The sequence below is a fragment of the Rattus norvegicus genome, chromosome 2, assembly GCF_021556685.1.
Source record: "Rattus norvegicus strain SHRSP/BbbUtx chromosome 2, alternate assembly SHRSP_T2T, whole genome shotgun sequence".
Lineage (NCBI taxonomy): Eukaryota > Metazoa > Chordata > Mammalia > Rodentia > Muridae > Rattus > Rattus norvegicus.
In genome coordinates, this window is record NC_141535.1 from 30,529,892 (window position 1) to 30,543,520 (window position 13,629).

General features: G+C 47.5%; 1 long non-coding RNA gene across 2 annotated transcripts in view; it reads left to right on the forward strand.

Annotated features, from left to right (window-relative positions):
- LOC102550768 (uncharacterized) overlaps window positions 1–12,712 on the forward strand; it is a 47,310-nt gene extending 34,598 nt beyond the window's left edge. Inside the window, exons 2-6 of one of the 2 annotated variants that reach the window (XR_015670487.1) lie at window positions 3,842–3,982; window positions 7,157–7,288; window positions 7,589–7,920; window positions 8,482–10,579; window positions 12,470–12,712. This is a non-coding gene — a long non-coding RNA (uncharacterized LOC102550768). Of the gene's footprint in view, window positions 1–2,784; window positions 3,127–3,841; window positions 3,983–7,156; window positions 7,289–7,588; window positions 7,921–8,481; window positions 10,580–12,469 lie in introns of those variants that run through there. The other variant, XR_015670497.1, reaches the window with a different exon arrangement.
- The last annotated feature ends 917 nt before the right edge of the window (window positions 12,713–13,629 follow it).

Genomic DNA, 13,629 nt, shown 5'->3' on the forward strand with positions numbered 1-13,629 from the left:
GGCGCTGGGTAATGTCCCAGTGAGTACCTGAAGAAGACATCACCGAGAGAGGAAGAGAGATGGATGCAGAGGGGTAGAGAGTTCTTGAGTGAAGGAAGGAGAGAGATAGAAAGAACCAGAATAGAAAATCAATCTAACCCCCTCGATGTTTCCACTACCTCTCAATGTTTCGACATTGGGACCATGCATCCTATACAAACCTTTCAAGGACAAACCACACTCAAGCCACAGTAAAGGCCTGATGTAGGTCATTTACAAGGGAACACATCTAGACTAGCTTCAAGCACCACCTATCAGAAGTTCCTAAAGTGTTAGATTGGCATTACAAACATTTTGTAGAGAGGGTGAAATTGCCCAGTACTTAACCACAGCAGAGAGGACTGAGGAAGTAGAGGCAGATGGCTCTCCCTGAGCCAGTCTCCCAGGTAGGATACAAAGGAGTAAATGGAGTGACTGATCTTCAGGGGCCTTCAGGGAGGCAACTAATAAGGGGGTGGGCATATTTGGGCTGAAGGTTGCAGAGTCTTTGTGAAAATAGGCCATGTTAACAACAAGAACAAAACAGCAACATCAACAACAACATGTCTTGTTATTCTGTGGTACAGATCTTCAACTCGTTCTCACATACTCTACCTCATTTGAGCCCGAGGATAAAGACTGAAAGGTACTCGGCCTCACATGACAGGAATTCTGTTGGCTAAGTATCTGGTCTAGAGTTTACACTTCTGGCAAACTACAGAGCTCAGATCTTGGAGCACTGTGCTGAACGCCAGCCATGGTTCTGGGCCTGCTTTAGATGTTGACTTGGCTGCCAGGTGGTGAGATCCACACAGGGTTTCTAACTGCTGACGCAGATGGCAAAATAAACAGCTCTGTGCTGACTCAGAAGGTATAAGAGAGCCTAGACCATTGCTCAGGGCTGCAGTATCCCTGGAGGTGACAGCCATGAGGCCTGGATCCTTTTGGGCGCAGACACTGGTATAAAGTGCTCATTTCAGTGGGATCTAGAATTCAGTCTGGGGCTAGAATGAACAAGGCAGGATTCCCGCAGGCCCAGGGTAGGTATGACAAGACCCTTTCTGTGGCTTTTGGTATGGATTAGCCTGTAGTGTGTCTTGGTGGTTGGTATGGCAATCCCTAGGAGTAACATTCAGCAGTGATTGCCCACCATGGACTAGCGGAGGAGACCTGGAGTTTCAAACATGGTGGTGAGTAAGGAGCTTGGGGGAGAGAAGGAAATCAAGACTCTCTCAAAAGACAGTCTTCTCAGGCCTTGCCATGCAGATTAGGTGATCATGGAGCCATGGGAGTGATGCTGAATTATTTACTCTGGTCCCTCCTCTTCTGGAGACACCACTGTCTTTCTCAAAAATGGCTGCAGCGCTCTCTCACCACACTGTCTCTGTAATAGGCAGTCATGGGAATGGTGGTCAACATACACCTCTGTATCCTGGCAACTTATAACTGCCAAAACCCAATACAATGTAACTCCCAAGACTGGACGAGATGCCGCAGTTCTGCCTGGTCCTCTGGAAAATTAGTGCTGAGCTCCTGGTCATCACCCACGCCTACCCTGAAAGCACCATCAGGAGAAAGCCCATAGTAGCCCATGGAATTACCACCGGGAGGCTACAGTCTGCGTGAAGAGAAGCATGTCTGGCCAGTCTCCAGCTGCGTGGCTTTCCTCACCTACTGACTCTAATTGCATGAGAGACTGTGTTGTTTGTACTGGACTGTTTTCCACAGGCCCATATATCTAAAGGCCTGGCCCCAGTTTGGAGGTACTGGGAGATGGAAACTTTCATAAGTGGAGCCTTACAACTTTAGGGGTACCTCCTCAAAGGGGATCGTGGGACCCCAGTCTTTTTCTCTATCTCTTTTTCGCGTCTTGTTTGTGAGGTGAATGTCTTTACTCTGCCATCAGCTCAACCATGAGATTCTGCCCAGGGCCAGAGCAAAGGGTCCAATTGGTCATAGGCTGGAACATCTGAAGTCAGGAGCCAAAATAAACCTTTTCTCTTGATAAGTCGCTTATCTTGGGTATTTTGTTACAGTGATATAAAGCTAATGTAATCTGTAAGCCAGAACCACCCTGTTGAGTCCTCCTGAAGTTCCTGGTACAGACAAAGCATGAAAAATGATTAAATGGTTGTGGTTTACAGGCACTATCAGCCAGCCTGACTTGTTATGGAAACAGAGTGGGAGCCATGGGGAACTCGGTTCTCATGGATCACAATATACTTAGATCACAGGGAGCCACTGTGAGCAGCTGTGCTAAATCTGGATGAATGGCCAGGCCTCAGATCCTGGGCTAATGCTTAGAGAAAGCCCCACTCAGTTTGCACAATATGACATCTTACAGATGAGTCAAGACACATAATTCTCAAGGGACAGTTAGCTGCCATTCAGAAAGCTCCACTTTAAACAGCAGGTATGCCAGTGAGAATTAGATCATATTAATATACAGATGCAAGCTCGGTCTGTCCATGTAGCAGGCTGGTACGTAGGGACAGACCCTGAGGGCCATAATGGTTCTCAGGAGACATGAGCAGCACTGAAGGAGGAACGCCTGGATCCTGGGCATGGTGCCTGGTGTGTGGGACCTGCCCATCAGATACCAGGTAGCCATTGATAGAGTAGTACAGACTTCTTCCTTAAGAGGTTATTGGCATTGTTGTTATTTGGCCACAGAGCCGTGGTTCTGGAAGACTTGAGATTAAAACATAATCAAAGGCTCTGGTGCTCAGTGTCTGGCCTTTTAACACTAGCAGTTTAGAGCTGAGCACTTCAACAGATGCTCTTTGGCCAACTAGAGCAGGCAAATGGGGATTCTTAATATCTCCAGTTTCCAGCTGAAACCCAGTGTGCTCATCAGGGCTCTCCAGAGGACCAGAACCACTCAAATGAGCATATAGACTTATCTGGCTTATATAACGGAGGATGGGTTGTCCGACCTTGGCCATCTCAATGGCTGTCTAACCCATGAAGCTGGATGTTTTAACCTGGTTCTTCAGTCTGGCCTAGATGGTTCCTCAGGAGCCCCTGGTTCTGGAAGGCTGAAGAAGTTGAGTTCTGACATCAGTGGAGACAACAGGGGATATGTGCAATTACTAGCAAGGAGCAAAGGTAGGCAGGCAGGACTTGTGTCCTCTGAGACATCTTTACATCTGAGGCAGGACAGGAGCAAGTGCTACCCACTCTAGGGGAGGGGCTCCTAACCTCAGTCGGACCTTCCTGGAGAGGCACTGACAGTCCCATGTAGGGTGTGTCTCCAAGTTTACTTCAGATCAAATGAAGTTGACAAGCAAGACCGATTCTCACACAATTAAAAGCATCCAGGCCAGAACTTTAGTCTGGGCTTCTGGTTCTACACTAGTCCTTCTTTCTTTATGAACTCGCCTTCTCTGAGATGATAGGCAGGAGAACTTCAGCATCTTCCGTGCACCCTTCCAGGAAGAGAGCAGAGTTGAATCTGAGAGGGATGTCAGGCCAGGTGTCCCAGCAGTGCTGAGGTTAGGGAACCGGCTGGTGACACTCCCTACTCTAAACCGGAACTAGATTCCTCTGTGGTGGGACCAGTCACCGCAGCTAACCTAGAAGCAGTGCTGGCTGAAGGAAGATGCCCTCCTAGTGATGGGTTTCAGGACACCACCTTACTCTCTGATTTGAAATAAATAGCCGTGCTCATAATACTAAAACAGTGTTGTTTGAGTGTGAAAGGGGGGACAAGCATGTTTTCCCAGAGGCCCTGCTTTCCCTGGTGGGGTTTTGCTGTATGGGAGGGCCTGGTTTGAAAGCATCCCATATGTGAAGTATGCCATTTCTCTTTCTCTGATTACAGTGCTGAACTGTGGATGTGTCAAACCTGGTCGCTGAGCTGAAATCCCTTTTCCTGCTGGGACTATGTGTCTACACTACACACATGGCAGAGCTGGGTGTCTCTGGATATCGGTTGAAGTCCTAAAGCCGAGGACAGTAGACAGTAAATGTTTTCATGTCCTAATGCATGGATTCCCACCTGGGGGAGGGGAGGCAGAGCCTTTGGCCTTTACCATCCCACAGAGACTCCTGGAAAGAGGAAGTCACAGCTGAGGGCTGCAGGAAACAACACTGTGACATTTGCTCTCCCCCCTCCCATGACATCCAGCCAATTCAGAAGAAGGAAGGAAGGCTGAGACTATATATGCTCATCAGAACTGACCTCATGTACTGTCCCTGCCTACCTTTCACACTGTGGAAACTACCTCTCTGGGACTCCTTTAGCACGGAGCAAGGAACCTATAGAATTAGGGCCCATACCTGTTGTGGATTTGATCTAATGCTCCTTATGTTAATTGGGTCCCCCAAATTACATGGAAATCCACATGTAAGTTGCCGAGGGTCTCTGCCCCCAGTTGGTTTTGATTGGTAAATAGAGTTGCTGGTAGCCAGTCACTAGGAAGGGAGACAGAGGCAGGACTTGTGATTTCCCAGGCAAGGGGACTGAGGGAGAAAGAAGGAGTTAGAACGTCCATGCTGAAAAGGAGTAATGGCCAGGCCTGAGAGGTGCAGAAGAGAGAGCACAGCAATCAGGTAAAAGCCTGGGAAGAGTGGCCCCAGCCCTCCCCGCCCCTACCCCATTGGATCTAGGGCAGCGAAGATGGAATATGGATTTTAGTAAGTAATAACTCAGGAATATCGGGAGGGAGGTGTTAGTCACATGCAGGTTTGGCAGCGGCCCAGCTGTCAAGCTGTTTAAGGCATATTAAAATATTAGGCTCTGTGTGTGTGTGTGTGTGTGTGTGTGTGTGTGTGTGTGTGTGTGTTTCATTCAGGAACCCAGAACACTGGGCAGGTAGTGAGGAACGTCTGGGCTGATTTGAGTAGAGGCTAATTGGCAACAGCAACGCCATGTCTTCCTGGGCCTTGGCCTCTTTTTCCTTATCTTGTTGCAAGTGTTCGGGCATCTGAGAATGCCTGGGTTTCTTCCAGAGCCTGCTCAGATCCGTTCTGAAGTCCATATACAAAGAGTAGACTGTGTTCAGCTCAGCACCTGAGTGCGGTCACCGGGGCAGCTATTTGGAACACCCTGAATGTATAGATCTTGAATGTGCCCTGCACTGAGCCATCTTGCTAGCCCTTATAATACTTTTTAATATCAGGAAGCCCGCTGACTTCCAACATGAAATTTACACTCGCTGGAGCATCCTGGAAGCTATGGAGCAAACAGAGGCCACTCTGGGGTATTCTCCCAGAGCTTGCGGCAAGAGGAAAAACCGAATTCCTTTGTTCCCTCGTCTTTCTGTCCAGTCCTGCCTCTTTGGCTGTGTCTCCAGTGAAACTTTCTGCTCACAGTTGTCTATTAGCAAGGGTCCAGGTTTCTGACTCAGACTGTTCCTTCCACTGTCACGTCCAGGGATGATGACCTCACCATGTTTGGTCAATTAGCATCCTGTTTCCAAATCAGCATATATGGTTGATGGCTGCATCCATTAGTTGGGCTAGACTGTCGAAGACTGTGCTCAAATATAAGCCAGGACCAAACTAATTCTCTTCTTCCTTAGCTCTAAACCAAAGAAGTGCTGAGCTGATCTGATGACTGGCTCTTGGTGACTACTTGTTCACGTGTTTGCAATGCTCTCTGTCTGAGGAGTTGGGATGGTTGTAGACCGTGAAGAAGCACACGAGGAGGTGCTCATCACGTCCCCGTCCCTTTCTTTCTCAGGCAATGAATCCATTAGAAACGATCCCAGAGGAGACATAGGGAAACTATTTTGCACCTGTGTAAAGCCTGCAGCATAGCCTGTGTGCTATGGTCCCATTGCTGGTGGCTTCCGTGCTGTGCTCACAGATCTCTTTGCTGATGGGGAGTCCTGCCTCTTTGGTCATATTTCCAGTCAAACGTTCTGCTCACATTTGTCGATCGGAAAGAGCCAAGGCTCCTGGCTCAGCCTGTTCCTCTTATGTCCAGGGATGATGACCTCACCATGTTTGGTCAATTAACACGCTGTTTCCAAGTCAGCATATATGGATGATGGATACACTGTTTGTTCTAGCATGACGACTGTGTGGCCAAAGAACACCTCTGGCACCAGCTTTTCTTTTGTTCTGAACACATGATTTCTCATGGCGAGCTTGAGAACAATTGGCTTATTGATTAATGTAAGAACCAAGGGTGGACTTTGCCAGACTAAGGCTTGCCGGGTGAGTTCCGTCTTTGGGCATGAACATGGTGATGAGGGAATGTGCTTCTAAGTTCTTTGCTATTTGTTGCTCTGCTTTGAAAATAATACTGTTCTTATCTCTGACTGAGGAAAGCACATGGCAAATAGGTCATCAACCAGTTCCATACACACCAGTTAATCTTAAAATGTCTTCGTTAACTCAGTGACTGGGCACTCCTAAACCTCCCCTGCCATCCTAGACATAATCAGATAGAGTGGCCATTGGCTACTTCAACCGAAAACTCACATGACTTTATCTCCTGCTGCTACTGCCTCCTTCTTCCTCCCCATTCTCTCCTCCCTGTGCCGTCGCTTGAAACTCTAAGTGTCCCACCCTGTCCTTAGTCATTGGTCCTGGTATCTTTATCGATTGATCAAGAACCAATTGGGAAACAGGACTTTAGCATTAGAAACACCCTTATAGTCCTCCCTCCCTGTGTAGACTACCAAACCCAATTCCTCCTTGCTATCTTGGTAAGGCAGCATCCCACTTTGGTGAGACACCAAACTGAGGGGATAGCGGGGACACTCAGGGAACTCACCTTCATATGGAAGCAAGTGGCACGGGAAGACTGTTACCTGATACTCCAAGTGGAAGACTGATGTGTGAGGACAGTTGAATTACGGCTACTGTATTTGAGGTCTTTTAAGGGCCCAATAATACAATCCTTCTCTGAATTTCTTTTAAAACATAGAGCCTCCACTTGTAGCCCAGATAGATCTTGAACTCACAACCTTCCTGTCTTAGGCTTCTAAACACTGTAATTATAGATGTATCCCACCATGCCACTCACGTATGACCAAATAGTTCAGTCTATGTGTGTGTGTGTGTGTGTGTGTTTGCGCGTGCATGTGTGCGTGTGTGTTTGTGTGCATATGTGCTCATAGAAATGCATGTAGGCCAGAGTTTCACATTAAATATCTTCTTCTATTACCTTACTTTTTGGAAACAGGGTTTCTCACCGAACTTGGAGCTCATCAATTCAGCTAAATTGGTTGGCCAGCAAGTCCTGGGATCTGCCTATCTCTGCCTCTACCCCAGCTAGAGCCCTCATAGGTCCCTGGGATTCAACGTGGATCCTCAGGTCAGTAAAGCAAGCCCTTTACTGACTGAAACATCCTCTCACCCTAAGTGGTTCAGTATTTTGTTTAACTTGTCCTGTGATGTGAGAGCCACCATCAGTGATGTACCTTCTTGGCAATCTCTACATAAGGGAAATGATCAATCAAAGTACTCATTTTGGTGACAAGAGGACAGTAAAACGTTGGTGTGTAACATGCAATTCATTGATTTCTCTCAAGTCTGGGGTTGGGGGTGCTGGAAGGGTGTTGTGGGCTGCAGGAAATTCACTCTGTGTTTAATCTTCTCTTTCCCTTCTCTCTAGGTGTATGTTTGTTTTGGCTCAGCTCTGAGCTCTCTGGGAACTCAAAGTCCTGACTAACGGCATTGTTGGACCTGGGTGCCTCTGAGGAAGATCTGTCTGAGAAAGAAGAGATAGAGCTGAGATGTTAAATGTTTCCAACAAAAGCTATCAGGGCAGAATGTCCTGACTCAGCACTTCCCGGCATTTTTTGAGGTTTTGTCCACAGACAATGTACAGTTACTCCTTTTTGAGCATGTGGTTTTCTTTATTTAGTTTTTCCTCCCTTAAGCTTATGGGTTTTCATTGACAAGATGGTTGTGCAAGTCTGAGGTGCAGGCACTGCCCGGAAGCTGGTAAGTGGATGGTGGCTACTTACTCTCAGTGCCAGGGGACACCTAAGCGTGGCTCCTGACTCTCGGTGGCAGGCAGAGCTGCTGTCACTTGTGGATTCCTGAGCTGGACTCCCGGCAGCTCCGGCTCTTGGGTTCTGTCCCTTGCTACCACTGTGGAGCTCTAGTTTGTTGACTTATGAGTCACACGGTCCTTGGCTTGTGTGATGGCTTGAGCCGTATCTTCCCACCCTGGTGTGTTGAAGTCTCCATGCCCAGTATGACAGGATGTGACCAGATTATTGCAAGACATTGTTCCTGTTCAGCTTTGCCACTCTTGGGAGTTAATAATCTAATCAGAGGCAGAAAGCCCTCATAGGAAACAGTTCACAAGGCAAGGCATTAGAGAATTTCAGGACCGCAGGATCTGTGCCCCGATGCAGACAAGCAGAACTAATGTTAGCATCTCCTTAGACCCTACTAGGTTCCCAGAAAGCCATTGTCTGGGCTTTCTCCCTAGACTTGTTTCAACAGCATTTCTGACACCTTGAGTTAGTTGGTGAGTTTTCTTCTTTGCAAAATTAGGTTTACTTGCACGGATGCCACACTTGGTAAGAGAATGAGCAAGCAGAGGGAGACCAACTGTACCATCACGAGAACAAGGTGTCTCCTCATCGCCCAGGGAAGATGTAGCTGGTTTATGGAAGAAGAATCCCATGGGTGGACAAACACTTGAAGCTCACCAACAGGACCCGACACTCACCACCGAGGGGTTAGAAAGGACTGCCCATGGCCTCTGACATAAGGAGGCTTTTTTTGTCTAGAGGACCTCATCTGCCAAAGTGGGCTGGGAGAGGCCACCTGAGACTAACAGTGGCTTGCCAGGTGTTAAAGAAGCACTAGAACCTGATCCTCGCTTGCAGTCCCGTTTGTGGGGCTCCCCTGCTTCCAGCACTCCTCTGCTTCCGCGAGTTCCCTTTCTCTCCTTTCATTTTCTGTAAGGTCAAAGATAAAGACCTGGCTTCAGGGTCCCACCACAGACAAGCTGTGCAACCGTTCGTGAGATTTCAAGCTTGCTTGGACTCAGCTCCTTCATTTTTGTAAACCAGAAAAGTAAGACCTGCTTTTAAATGCTTCTGGCCTCAGATCTAAATGGAAGCCAGAACAGCCCGTCTCTCATAACAGAGAGTGATTGGTCAACGTCAGCCACGTTCGTGCTGGTGATTTGACTCTGGTATGGGCATCTGGGGCCAATGGTGGCTCTTGGTAGCTGGTCTTGAAATTCATTTTGGGAAAGGTACTGCCCACTTTCTTAGAGTGTTGGGGGTGGCGCTGAGCTCTGAGAAGCTGGACCTGAAGAAGAGTCTAGCCAAGAGATCTCGGATTTCTCCAGAGTTCATGGGCGGAGCAGAGCCTGAACATTCATGCTGTGACAAGAGGCACAATGGCTGCTTGGGCCCACATTACCTCTTGTCTTCCACCACTGGCCTGAGCCAATACAATCAACCGCTCCACTCTCTCCCACTTGGTAACCTGAAAACTTCTGAGGATCTATGATAACCACTTTGTCATTACTGAGGAGAAAATGAACAAAAAAGACAGCCACTGACATAGGGAAGGGTCAGGCAAGGGCAAGTCTCCAAAATTTGGCAGAAAGGGTTGGGGTCTGAAAAACAAATGTAACTAGGCAAGGAGTCTGTCCTTCTTCCTTCTACTCCCCATGCCCTCTCTGGACTCCTATTCCAAGATCTTTAATTTTGAAATTTTAAACAAGAAAGTGTATTAATCTTCAAGAGCTCTCATTAATCACCATGCCTGGCCCAGTGGTGAGGGAGAAAGAGAGAGATGACTCACTTCTACAGTTGATTTCTTGGTAATGGAGGGTCAGGGCCTGCCCTTACATTACCCCTTTGTCGAACTAATGGAGAAAACTCTCACTTAGGAAGCACCCATTCTGGAGCAATTTTTCAGTGGAAGATTGCAGACAGTAATAGCCACCGACAAGAAAAGATTTCCCTTAGGGAAACGAGAGTGAGTGGCTTGGCAGAATCATGAGAAACACAGACCTTGCCCTGGAGAGTTGTGGGGTTCGATGGCAGGGTTGAGTAAGGCATAAGCTTCAGTATGTGGCATATGAAGTGCATCTTCAACAAACAGTGAACCTTTACCACATCCCTTCTTGGTGCCAGGCACTGTGAGGGCCTTCTTTCTGTCATCGTTTGATCAGTATGTGACAGGTGGCATCACGTCCCCTGGTTTACTGATACGAATTCTGACATGCATGCCAAGCGACTTGTTAAATACGACTTTTCTCATTGCTGTAATAAAATACCCAACAAAGAAAGCAACTTAAGGCAGGCATGGCTTATCTTGGCTTACCGTTTGAGGGGCTACAGTCTTCACAGCGGAGGGTGCAGGAGTCAGCTGGCTCTATTACATTTAGTGAGGAAGAAGAGAGAAATGCATGCTGGGATCCCACTCGCTTTCTACTTTTTCTTCAGTCTGGGATCCCAGATCACGGGATGTTGCTGCTCACATGCAGGGGGATCCTCTTCAGGTAAATCTCTACGGAACGAACACCCTCACAGACACACCCAGAGAGGCATCTTCTAGGTGCATCTCCATATCTAGTCAAGCTGACGATGGAGTCCGACGGTCAAGGTTGCCTAAGGCCTCACAGCTGGTAAGAGATGGAGCGAGGCTTTGTATCCATACGGTTTGGTGCTGAAGCCGAATCACACTTCCACTCACCGAGAAGTAGGCAACACAAGCTCACCTCTCTGGGCTACAGGCCAGGGGATGCCATTGTGTAGCAATGGTCTACTTTCCCTCTGAATGACTGTTGGGGAGTTGTGAAGGAAATTAGTATGTTGTCCTACTACTTGCCTCAAAAAACCTCTCTTGTTATTATTCTTTTAGAGGTTTGGGGTGTGGCAGCTCTGGTGGGTGAGAGGATGGGTCGTTTATGGTGCAAAGCAGTCTTCAAAAGGTTAAGGATTTTTTAAAAATGATCGCTTTTGGTCCTGGCTAATCTCATCAATACTAGGACAAGCTGCTTTACCAGTCAATGGGTGGTCTGCTCCAGCTCACTGCCAGAGCTGAGTACTGATAGGGCTGAGTGGGGGTTTGTATGGGTTCTAGAGAGGGTCTGTTCCATATGTTCTGGGGCTTGGAGGCATCTTTCCCACAGCCTAGGGTGGAGGTGATGTTGGGGGTCTTCTTGGAACTGTGAGAACACTTGGAAGAGTTAAGAAGGAAGTTCACTGTCTTATGGTTGAAGGGAGACTTGCTGCCCAGGAAGGTTTGCAGGGATGTAAGTCTAGCAGTTTCTATAAAATGTCTACATCTCCAACTGACAGAACCTAGGAGGAGGGGGGACCCATTGGGTTGGAAGGGTCCAGTTCGGTGACTCCCAAGCAAGGCTTCCTGACTTCCCCTGTTGCATGCAGGGGGCGGCTGGAGCAGACAGCATGTTCAGGAACACCTTAATGATGTCAAGATACTTTTCATTGCTCATTTATCAGTTAGCAGTTCAGATTTGTAGTGTGCTCCCCGTGTTCGTTCTCCCTCTCACGCGGACAATGCATTCTTTCAACAGCGTGCAGCTCCGTGGGAAGGGCTGTGCTGAAAGCAGAAACAGTGGTGCGTGCAGCCTGCTCCTATGGGGGGAGGGGGTGGGGGGGCAGGTGGGAACCAGATGCCTGGCCACAGCCGAGGGAGGGGGATGAGCACACAGAGCAGCCACTTCTGGTTCCACTTATTCATTTCTCTGCGCTGAAAGGTGTCATATAAATGCTAAATAGAACAGAGAGAGATGGGGGCCTATCTATCTGCATTTCGGCTAATGTGAGCAGATGTAGATAACAAAGCCACTTAGCCGATGAGGCTCACCTGCCCTGCCGGGCCTAAGGTCCATCTTCAGTTCACTTCAATGCTGCCCAGTCAGTTCTGCTCTAGCACTGTGGCAGACACGGCACTCGGTACAAAAGGGGGGTTTGTGCTTTCTGTCCTCGGTGGGTTGACAAAACTTGTTGACGAGACAAGTTTAACCACAGGAACCATCTGAGAACAATACGACCCAGGTTATGATTAAGTGGCAAGTCCTGGGGAACAGATGAAGTGCTGGAGGAGGCTATAGAAGAAAGAGGAAGCCATGGCGGGAAGCAAGGCTTTGTGGGGAGAAGGGCCGAACCACTGTCCTGCTGGCTGGGTACCTTCTTCCCTGTGGATGCTCACACGGATTCTTCTTACCCTTTTGGTCTTAGTGTAAATGCTAACCGTCCACAGGGCCTTATTAGCTATCCTAAGTGGCGCCCTCTATCCACTTAACACCATGTGTAATAGATATTAACAAGTTTCTCTCTTTCTCGTTGCTCTGTAGCCACCCCATAGGCAGCAGTCCGTACATCTGTTTCATTCACTATTTATTTCGCAGACAAGCACAAAGCCTGGAGCCCAAGAGGTGCTCTGCAAAGACTTGCTGAACGAATGAGTGACATTTGAGGAAAGCCTCATTTAGATAATGTTTCTTCTGTTGGCCAATTTGAATCCAAGATTTTGTTTTATATTCTAGGAGGAAAATCCACAGAACTCGTAGTTCCTGTGTGGAGATGAACGTCTTTCAAGGTGAAGAGTTTGCATTTAAAACATAAAACCACAATAAAGTAGGAGGAGAAACTGGTCCTTGACAGGAACGTGCCAGTCAAGTCTGCATGCTAAGACATAGAGAAGAAAAAGAAGAGGAGGAAGAAGAATCAAACATTTAGGAATGATTGAGCAGGGATATTGAATAAACTTAACCCATTACTATGCAGAACATAATGCAGGCATCTTAATCTGGGATCCTGTCCAAGGCGATCCATGATTGGATGAAGTGGGAGATTCTCGTTCAGAGAGTTTCACCCAAAATGTGATGTCTGATCGTAGACTCAGCATTATGGGGCAGCTCCAGTGTGCTTTTTGGTAAAGGGTAGAGGGCTCTCGTTTCATCCTTTGTTGGCTTTGAGTCATGAGTAGCCTGGATGGCTCTCCTTTACAAAAATAATTGTTTTGTTTGGCTCGCACCCACAGAGGCACTCAGCTCCACGACGGGACAAAGACATTTTAAAAAGTGAGAGTCCTTAGTATGCAGTTGACTGTCTCGTTGTTAGAATCCGACTGGATCAATATTTAATTTTAGTTGTGGAAGGTAAGGCCAAGCAGTCAGAACTGCCCTCAGATTTCTTTGCATAACAAAAAGATCTCTCTTGATTTATTTACAGCTTAATTCAGGAAACAGAACAGGAGAGAGAGAGAGAGAGAGAGAGAGAGAGAGAGAGAGAGAGAGAGAGAGAGAGAGAGAGGGAGGGAGGGAGAGAGAGAGAGAGAGAGAGAGAGAGAGAGAGAGAGAGAGAGAGAGAGAGTCTAGACAAGGTGTTGGGCAGGGTGTTCCTCTGGTAACTACATACAGTTAGTGAGTAGATGGATAATCCTAGTTCGTGAATCTTCTTCATGGTCAGAACCAGTATGTCAGCACAGTTTAGAAATTCTTTCCTTCCCACCAAAGACCGTTTTACTGTAGGAAAAAGAGATTCCAATATCAAAAGCAATCTTTTGACTGTACTAGATGCATTCTTGAAGCTGCTGGAAACTTCTATAGAAAATTTAAAATTCTACACATAGGAAACTTACGATTTATAAGCTATGAAAAGTGAAGTTGGTTGTTGCAACTGAAGAGCATTGACTTTGGCTGGT